The sequence below is a fragment of the Leptodactylus fuscus genome, chromosome 6 (assembly GCF_031893055.1).
Source record: "Leptodactylus fuscus isolate aLepFus1 chromosome 6, aLepFus1.hap2, whole genome shotgun sequence".
Classification (NCBI taxonomy): Eukaryota; Metazoa; Chordata; class Amphibia; order Anura; family Leptodactylidae; genus Leptodactylus; species Leptodactylus fuscus.
The window spans coordinates 178,943,041-178,952,195 of NC_134270.1; the positions used below are offsets into that span (position 1 = coordinate 178,943,041).

The 9,155-nt window shown below is 46.0% G+C and overlaps 1 pseudogene; it reads left to right on the forward strand.

The window, feature by feature from the left end:
* Positions 1-1,711: 1,711 nt before the first annotated feature.
* LOC142209209 (N-formyl peptide receptor 3-like) lies at positions 1,712-8,041 on the forward strand (annotated as a pseudogene).
* Positions 8,042-9,155: the final 1,114 nt, after the last annotated feature.

Genomic DNA, 9,155 nt, shown 5'->3' on the forward strand with positions numbered 1-9,155 from the left:
CTCGAAGGAGGATGCGGCAGTGTCGTACACTTCCTTCGACAGGGCTGTTTTCTTAGTGGGTAGGGCTGGTCCGGGTGCTCTCTTGGCTAAGTCCGACATTGAGTCGGCTTTCCGGCTGCTTCCGGTGCATCCGGACTGTTTCCACTTGTTAGGTTGTAGGGTTAGGGACAGTTTTTTCGTCGATATGTGCCTGCCTATGGGATGCTCCATATCGTGCTATTATTTTGAGTTGTTTAGCTCCTTCTTGGAGTGGTCATTGCGTTACGAATCGGGCATCCCATCAGTTTTGCACTATCTCGACGATTTCTTGTTTGTTGGTCCGGGGGGTTCGCCTGTCTGCGCTTATTTGTTAGCTACCTTTCGTTCCTTGATGTCCCGGCTTGGCGTTCCCCTTTCCGCCGAGAAAACAGAGGGCCCGTCTACGCGGCTGTCTTTTCTTGGTATTGAGATAGATTCGGTCGAGATGGTCTTTAGGCTCCCGCCTGACAAGCTTGACCGTCTTCTACGCATGGTTGGGGATTTCCTCTTGGCTAAAAAGGTTACGTTACACCAGATGCAGTGTCTCCTCGGCCTCCTGACATTCGCGTGTCGGGTTCTGCCCATGGGGCGCGCCTTTTGTCGTCGGCTATCGCTGGCCACAAAAGGCGTGCTGCAGCCCGACCATTTTATTCGCATTACGCGTCCTCTGAAGGAGGATCTGCATGTTTGGAGCATTTTTCTCTCTCATTTCAATGGTCGGGCGGTTTGTCAGCAGGACGAGGTGACCAATGCTGAGCTTTCCTTATTTACGGATGCTGCTGGTGGTGACGGTTTCGCGGCCGTATTCGGGGATGAGTGGTGTAGAGGGTCTTGGCCACTACTGTGGTTCGAGATGGGCCTGGTTAAAAACTTGGCTTTGTTGGAGTTCTTCCCGATTGTGGCCGCGGTAGAGCTTTGGGGCGATAGGATGGCCAACCGTAGGTTAGTGTTCTGGTGTGATAACCTTTCAGTAGTACAGGTTATAAACAGCCAATCTTCCTCCTCACCCCCGGTGCTGGCGCTACTTCGGCATTTAGTCTTGGTTTGTTTGCAGCGCAACATTTGGTTTAAGGCGCGCCATGTACCTGGGGTGCGGAATAAGATTGCTGATGCTTTGTCTCGCTCACGTTTTCAGGTCTTCCATGCCCTGCACCCGTCGGCGAGACCGGAGGGCTGGAGTAGCCCCGATTCCTTGTGGAGCCTGGTAGAGAGCAGCTGCTAGAGCTTATTCGAGGATCAGTGTCTGCAACTACTTGGAGGAGTCACTACAGCGCCTGGGTTCTTTGGTTGTCCGTGTCTGGCGGTTCAGTACCCGCGGACGCTCCGGAGTTATTAGATGTGTCTTTGGAATTTTTAGCCAGGTTGAGGAGCCAGGGGCTGTCTTACTGCGCGGTTGTTAAGAAGTTAGCAGGGGTGGCATTTATGCTTAAGTTGTTTGGTCAGTCTGACGTGACAAAACATTTTGCTATAAGACAGGTTTTGAAAGGGTGGCAGAAGGAGAAGCGTGGGGGGGATCGGCGCCGGCCGGTCTCCTTTAGTTTGTTGCATCGTTTGTTTGGGGTTTTGGAGGTAGTATGTCAGGATGGGTTTGAGTTGGTTTTGTTGAGGGCCGAGTTCGCCTTCTTCGCGGCTCTCCGTATTGGGGAATTGGTTAGTCCCAGTAAGGCTAGGCCCGGGGGTTTGGGTGCAGGCGATGTTGTGGCTTCCGAAACGGAGATTAGGATTTGTCTTCGCCGCTCGAAAACGGATGTTTTTGGGCGGGGACGTGGATTACGATTGGGCGCACTGGGTCCGAGTTTTGCCCCGTGGTTTTGGTGCGGGATTACATGGCTAGGCGCCCCCCAGGGGACGTCTTTTTGTTGCATGAAACTGGTTCGCCGCTCACTCGTTTTCAATTCTTGTCTGTGTTTCGTGCATGTTTGGTTGCTGTGGGGCTGGAGCCTCGGGACTTTGGCACCCATTCTTTTCGCATCGGAGCCGCTACGACCGCTGATGCTTGCGGTCTGGGTGACGAAGCTGTGAAGCGCTTGGGGCGCTGGAGATCCGACTGCTTCCGGTCTTACATTCGGCCCGACCTGATGACTCCCTGAGCCTCGGCGTCCGCTGAGCGTGATGGGGTGCTGATCTGGGCCTTTACGTTGTTGTTATGGTGCATGCTATGTCTTGTGTTTTTTCTTTTTTCTGTTTTTTTTCTTTGCAGATATATGGTCCGGTGGTAGTGTGGCTCATTGGCCACTCTTTTCTATACTGGGCGGAGAAGAGGGCGGCAGTTCGGCCTGGCGGTCTGCACTTCGGCCTGGATGGAGTGGAGGTTCGCTGGCGGGGTTCTTGAGGGTTAAAGTGGCGGCAAGTCCTACCAGACATCGTGGCCGCGAGCCGTTTAACGGCTGGTCCTGCTGTCGTTATCATACATGCCGGAGGTAATGATTTGGGCCATGTAAAATTGGCCGAACTTATTGCAATGATAAAACAAGATCTCCGCCGCGTCTATGATTTCTTCGGTCACGTGGTGCTAGTGTGGTCGGAGGTTGTGCCTCGCCTTTGCTGGAGGGGCGCGCGAGATGTCGCCGCAATTGATAGGGCTCGGCGGGTTTTGAACATCCGGGTCTCCAAGTTTGTTAGATCCTTAGGGGGGGTTGCAGTGAGACATGTGGATTTGGAGGGTGATAATGAGAGATTGTTGATGAGGGACGGGGTGCACTTGAATCCTATCGGGTCCGACATATTTCTTTCTGGGCTTCAAGATGGCCTCGAGTGGGCCTTGGTTCTTTTGGGTGGGGGGGCCAACAGGCAGGTGTAGGGAGGGAGAGGTACACTGCCTGTTTGGGTGGCGGGGGTGTCCATGCCCAAGATTGAAGTAATATTAACCTACATTCTCGCTGGATCGCAGCGGAGCGTTCAGGAGGAGATGAGAAGAAAAGCCGGAGGCAGGGCATGGACGGTTTATCTATTTACATATTCCGTTTGTTTACCAGTTGTTATCAGTTTTCAAAAATAAAGCTGTGGCCTACCCCACTTATACCACACTTGAGGTTTCTGCTAGTCTTTATTGATAGGCATATGCAGTTGAGTATAGTCACCAAGGGTATTGTATTTATATATATATATATATATACATGGGTCCAATGAGTCTTATTATTATAGTAAGAGTCAGGTTACACTGAGATGTGATGTAGCAGATAATATCGCACAGCGTGCAGCACTATTTATCCCTCCAAACTCATGCACACTTGGCACAACCAATCAGAGCCCCAAAAATGTGAGAATTCTTTGTATTTTAGTTTACATGTTGATATTCGTGCCAGGTATAAACAATCTTCCACTGGCCCGAGATCTTGAAGGATCTTGAAGCATCTTGAATCATGAAGGTTTGCACTCCTTTTACACCCTCGTCTGCTGATTCCACATGGATGTCCATAGAACCTGTTCTAATAAATGCTTAAACAAGTAGCGCCCCCCTGACAGAGTGGAGATGGTGTCATAGTGACATGGAGACATAGTGTTGAGGTAGCAGCAGCGTGAGGAGGTCACAGAGTGGCAAGGTGATTTAATGTGGAGGTAGCAGGAGCCATACAGTAAGCAGGTGGCAGCAGTGTGATATGATTTGATATAGATGATATATATTAGATACAGATTCCCCGATTGATTGCTGACACAATGACTGACTAGGAGGGAGGAGGAGCATCATGACCAGCCGATGGTGGGAAGGATATTGTAACATCTCTGCCTGTTCGGGTCACTGCGCCACCCTCTGCTCGCGTGCTGTGGCGCAGGAGGAGGGTGCAGTTTGGTTCTTGGGTTAAAGTTTTTGGTCGCACTGTGTGAACTCGGCTCTAGTTCTGTGATTGCATTTGCACCACACCCGTCTTCTGCCAATGTTGCCTCTGTCCACTAAGTGGTTAATCTGGCCTTGCCCTGTGATTGACAGCTCCTTCCTGTGAACTCCATGGGCGGGTTCTTCCTCCCTATTTAGCCTTGGTTCCCATTCACACCAGTGCTTGCTATTGCCGTGCGCATGCTTGCTCTTTACTGTCTCTGTTTTGATTACTCTATTATACTTGACCTTTGGCTTTCCTCACTGACTTCTCTTTTTGGACTCCGATTTGGTACTGCATTGGTCGACTGTTACCGAACCCTGGCTAGCTGACCTCCCATTGTTGTCGTTTGTCTTGTCTGCGTTTTGTGTTTCACATATTCAGAGAGGGTCTGTCTTCGTGGTTGCCGCCTATTACCTAGAATAGGGTCTGGCAATAGGAAGGGAAAGTGGGGGGCTTCAGCTTAGGCTCCCTGTCTCTTGTGTCCCACCCCAGGGTTTTAACAGTTACTGAGGAATTGCTGTCCTAGCAATTCCCTTACAGATATAAAGCTTCCTTCAACAGATGTGATGGAGCCTTGACTGCCTGAAATGGGGTCAGTGCCACTGGGTGATGCAACAGATCCTGATGCAGGCTGGACCACCACATTGGCTCCACGGCTCTCCCAGGCCACTTTTTGGTGACACAACTGCATATGTTGACGCACGGTTGTGGTGCCAACATTGGCACTCTGGCCATGCTTCACCTTCTGCCCACAGATTCAACATATGACCATGTTAAACTTCCCCGGCAGCTTAACAAAACTTCCACACTGTCGAGTAGGTGATTTTACCCCAAACACTCTTCACTAATTGACTGCTACCGCCACTGCCTCCATGAACCCCTGCACCACTGCTTTCTGGACAGGTAGGCTCCTGTGAAGAGGGTGATCTACCCAAAGAACATTTGTCTCCCAACCTCTCAATGCTGCCATTATGATGACTGATGGGCAAACTGCCATCTTTTTCTCATGATAATGAAGCTCCCAATTGCGATCAGTTATATCATCATCATCATCCACTAATGTCTGCAGGTCACTGATGTCCTCCTCAATGGTCTCTGAGCAAGGAGCCTGACTGCAACACCAGTTCCCACACCACTCTCCTCATCGCTACTGGAGGAAGTGGCAGATGTCTCCTCCAGATCTTGGCTGGGCACTAGCTGCTGAACGTCCTGTATTAGCTCATCCTCACTGAATAATGGCTCTGAGCCCACAGCATAGAGTATTTCTCTGTCTAAGGGAGCAGAAAAGGACAAAGGCAGGTTGAGGACACCTGAGGACACAAACCTGCTCCCCAGCAATGCCAACTAAGGGTTGTATCTGACAAACCCACCGACTCTTGGCTGGGGGTGTCTAATGTGACTTGGGATGAATTGGATGACTGAGTCAACCAGTCTACAACCATTGGGTTGCTGGTCAGGACATGGCCACTACTTGACAGTGGGAGCTCTCTGTCTGACACATTGTTAATTGAAAAAATATAATTGCAAAGGAAATAACTACAGGGCAAAATGGACTATAATTATCTACTTTGAAGAGAACAGTGAATAAGCCCCATATTTCTTTCTCCAATAATGAACACCTTTAAAAAAAAAATAAATGATAAAGGCTTTTAAAGTATTTTTATACTGGGAAATGAATGGCGAATATGTCAATAATTTGTTTCCCCACTGATAAATACCTTTAAATAAGTGTAAGAAAAGACAACTGTAGAGATAACTGGATAAGAATTCTGTTTTCTTTGGCACATAAATACAGAAAAATGGCCTGTAATATTATGCCTTGAATGAACAGTGAATAAGCCCCATATAATAAACGCCTTTAACATTTGTGAGAACATATAAGGTAATAGTGGATGATAATTCACTGTTTTGGCTGTAAAAGGCTTGTTGTGTTGCACCTTCCACACACAGGTGAGTAATGAGCAGCATTATAGAGGCAGTGAGCGCTGCAATGTGTATTAAGAGTCTTTCTTATAACGACGCTGCAACTACCCCAAATTCTTCTTTGATTTCCTGCCTATACTTTCCATTCACTAGTAATCCTCTTTCCCTGAACTTCCATCCATTGTCTATCACTGTCCTGAGCTGATGTCCCTGCAGTAAGAGCCATTTGAAATGACTATACTATAAAATCAGGGGCATAACTACTGGGGAAGCAGAGGTAGCGACTGCCACAGGGCCCAGGACATTAGGGGCTCAGCAAAATCCACTACCGCTGCGTTGTTTTTGTTTGTTTTTATTTATAAATATAATGGGCATTTTTACTTACTGATCCTGGTTCCTGCCTATGGCCACTTGCGCTTCTTCATCTGCAGAGGCAGCTGTAAGCAGGAGTGGGGGAATCAGTAAGTAAGGCCGCAGGCCCCACAAACACTATTATTATACTCTTTTTAGACCCCCGAGTATAATACTCGGAGTCCCAGGGGAGGTAAGAAATCATATAAGACAGTGTTACTTACCTCTCCGGGCTCCAAGAAGGCTTCAGGCTTACTTTAGCTACGTCCCTGATGTCACATGACTGGTCCTGCGTCCTTATGCATCGCGACACAGGCCGGGGTCACGTGACTTCCTGTACGTCATTAAAGATGGCTGACATCAGCAGGGAATGTAGGTAAGTAGCAGTGTTTTTTATGTTTGTATCCTCCCCTGAGTTTCCAAATATTATGCTCTGGGGTCTGAAAAGTATAATAATTGTACATGGGTGTCCACAATGGGGCAATAATACTGTGTGCAGGGGCCACTATGGGGCAATAATTCTGTGTGCAGGGGCCACAATACTGTGTGCAGGGGCCACTATGGGGAAATAATACTATGTGCAGGGAACACAATACTGTGTGCAGGGGCCACTATGGGGAAATAATACTGGGTGCAGGGCCAACTATGGGTCATAGTAATGCGTGCAGAAATGCAGGGTGGTTGGCTGTCAGTTGGGGTCTTCAGTGTCAGTCAGGAATTGGGGGGCCCCATGTCAAAAGTTTGCAAAAACTCAGCTTCACAGGAATCGATCAGTAGAAGAAAAACCTGTCCATAGACTGGACTTGCTGATCAAACAAAACCAAAAAATAAAGTGGGGGATGAATGAGCCCCGGGATCTTTAGTTCTGGGTTCTCTAGGACTACAATGTGATCTCACTTTGGTTTTCCCCATATATATCCCAGTGTACAAAGTAGATAGTTATAAGACAATAAACTCTGCCTGAGACTAATCTGTATCCTATCATGTCTTCTAAGGTCCTTTGATGAAGATGAAGACATTAGAATGAAGATGTCATTTACCTTATACAGCATCATCTTTGTCCTTGGGATTATCGGTAATGGATTAGTCATCTGGATTGCCGGATTCAGGATGAAGTAAACAATCAGTGCCGTGTGGTTCCTCCACCTGGCCATAGCGGACTTCTTATGTTGCGCTTCTCTTTCTCTACGTATTGTATATAAATTTATCATTTCATCACACATATCAAATGTAAGTTATTTTTGCATATTGAACATTTTTCTGTTTGTTATAAACATGAGCGCCAGTATTCTTCTCCTGACAGCCATGAGTATTGACCGCTGTGTATCCGTCATGTGGCCATTTTGGGCTAAAGTTCACAGGACACGTAGACTAGTGAGGATCACTGCAGGAGGCATCTGGGGGCTGAGTTTGTTCTCAGCTGCTTTGGTGTGGTACTCTAATGGATGGTGTATAACCACTGGGGGGGGTGGGAGAATTAATGCATAAGCCAAAGATAAAAGAGACTATTTGGAAAATCAGATTAGTTATATTGTTTGTGATCCCTTTTCTCATCATTGTGACCAGTTATGTGATCATTTCCATTAAACTTAGAAAAAGTAATAGACCCCGGAGATCTCAGAGACCCTACAGGATCATCACTGCTGTTATATTGTGTTTCTTCATCTGTTGGTTTCCATTTTACATCCGGCCTCTAATACCAATAGGATCATACTTTCATTATCAGTACATGATAGGTTCTATTTTTATTGGCCTCGCTTACCTTAACAGTTGTCTCAATCCAATCATTTATGTTTTTTTCGAGTCAAAATATTAAACCTGATTTCTTCAGATCTATCCCGGCCAGGGTTGAAAGAGCATTAAGTGATCATCCTGAGGAGTCGATCAAAGAACAAACGGCTGCTGAACATCCCGGCACTACTGAGCTGTAAAATATGTCCCTCTTACATGTATGGAAAGAGCTTATAGGTGTTTGTAAGATATTAGATATAGTAATCTGCCATATTAGACACTTCTCTCTGCTTTCTCCTGGACATACTTATATTGCTTGATCTGTGTACTGATCCTGGATTGTCTGATTGTCATTTGCCAGCCATTCTATGACTTGTTGTCTTCTTGGTTTTGACTTTGCCTCTGTCCCTGATATTGGTTTTCCTTTGGCTGTGACAACATCTCTATTATAACCTGGCATTAACCATTGCTACATATTGTTATACTCTATCCTGATCGCTCTATCAGTAAGAAGCACAAACAATAGGTTGACATTCCCTTATTGGTCAGCTTATGTTCCAGCTTTGCTGTGTAGATCGGGGAATATTCAGCAGAGTCATCTCATTTTCATTGATGTCTCTTCAGATTTTCCTTAATATCAAATATTTAATATCTAAAATGTCTTTAACTTTTCAGCTTTTTATGGAGTTTAATTACTGCACCTAATTTTGAGACATTTGTGTGAGTTTGTTACATATGACATCTGATAGTTCATAGCAATCTGACAGTCTTATCTTGATGGGGCGTCTAAATTTACAAACTTTGTATCAACTAATCAATAACACATTGAAAGACTCTTACATACTACAAGACATTCTGCATAAACAGGAACATAAATGTAAATTATTTCTTAAAAATTCTTACTGTACTTTAGGTAGGTACATTCTCAGTGTTTTGAGATGACAATCATTGGACATATGTCAAATTAAGGCATATAGATGTTCTAGAGGGTGTTATGAGTTATGTGAATATTTTGTTGTGTCTAGTTAAGGCCTGGTTCACATCTACATTTGGTAATCCGTTCGGGGAGTCTGCATGGGGACCCCCCCTCTCAAACAGAGTACCGAACACATTGGCAAGCGGTGTACAGTAAAAGCACACAGACTCCATAGACTATCATGTTATGTGGACAGGAAAGTACACCACTTGCCATACTGTATATATGCGCAGAAAAAAATGAAAACTATTATTTGAATATATTTTTTTCAGATTAGTACAGTCTAGAATGTATATTGGGTGAACAACAAAAAATCTTAAATTACAGATTTTTTAAAA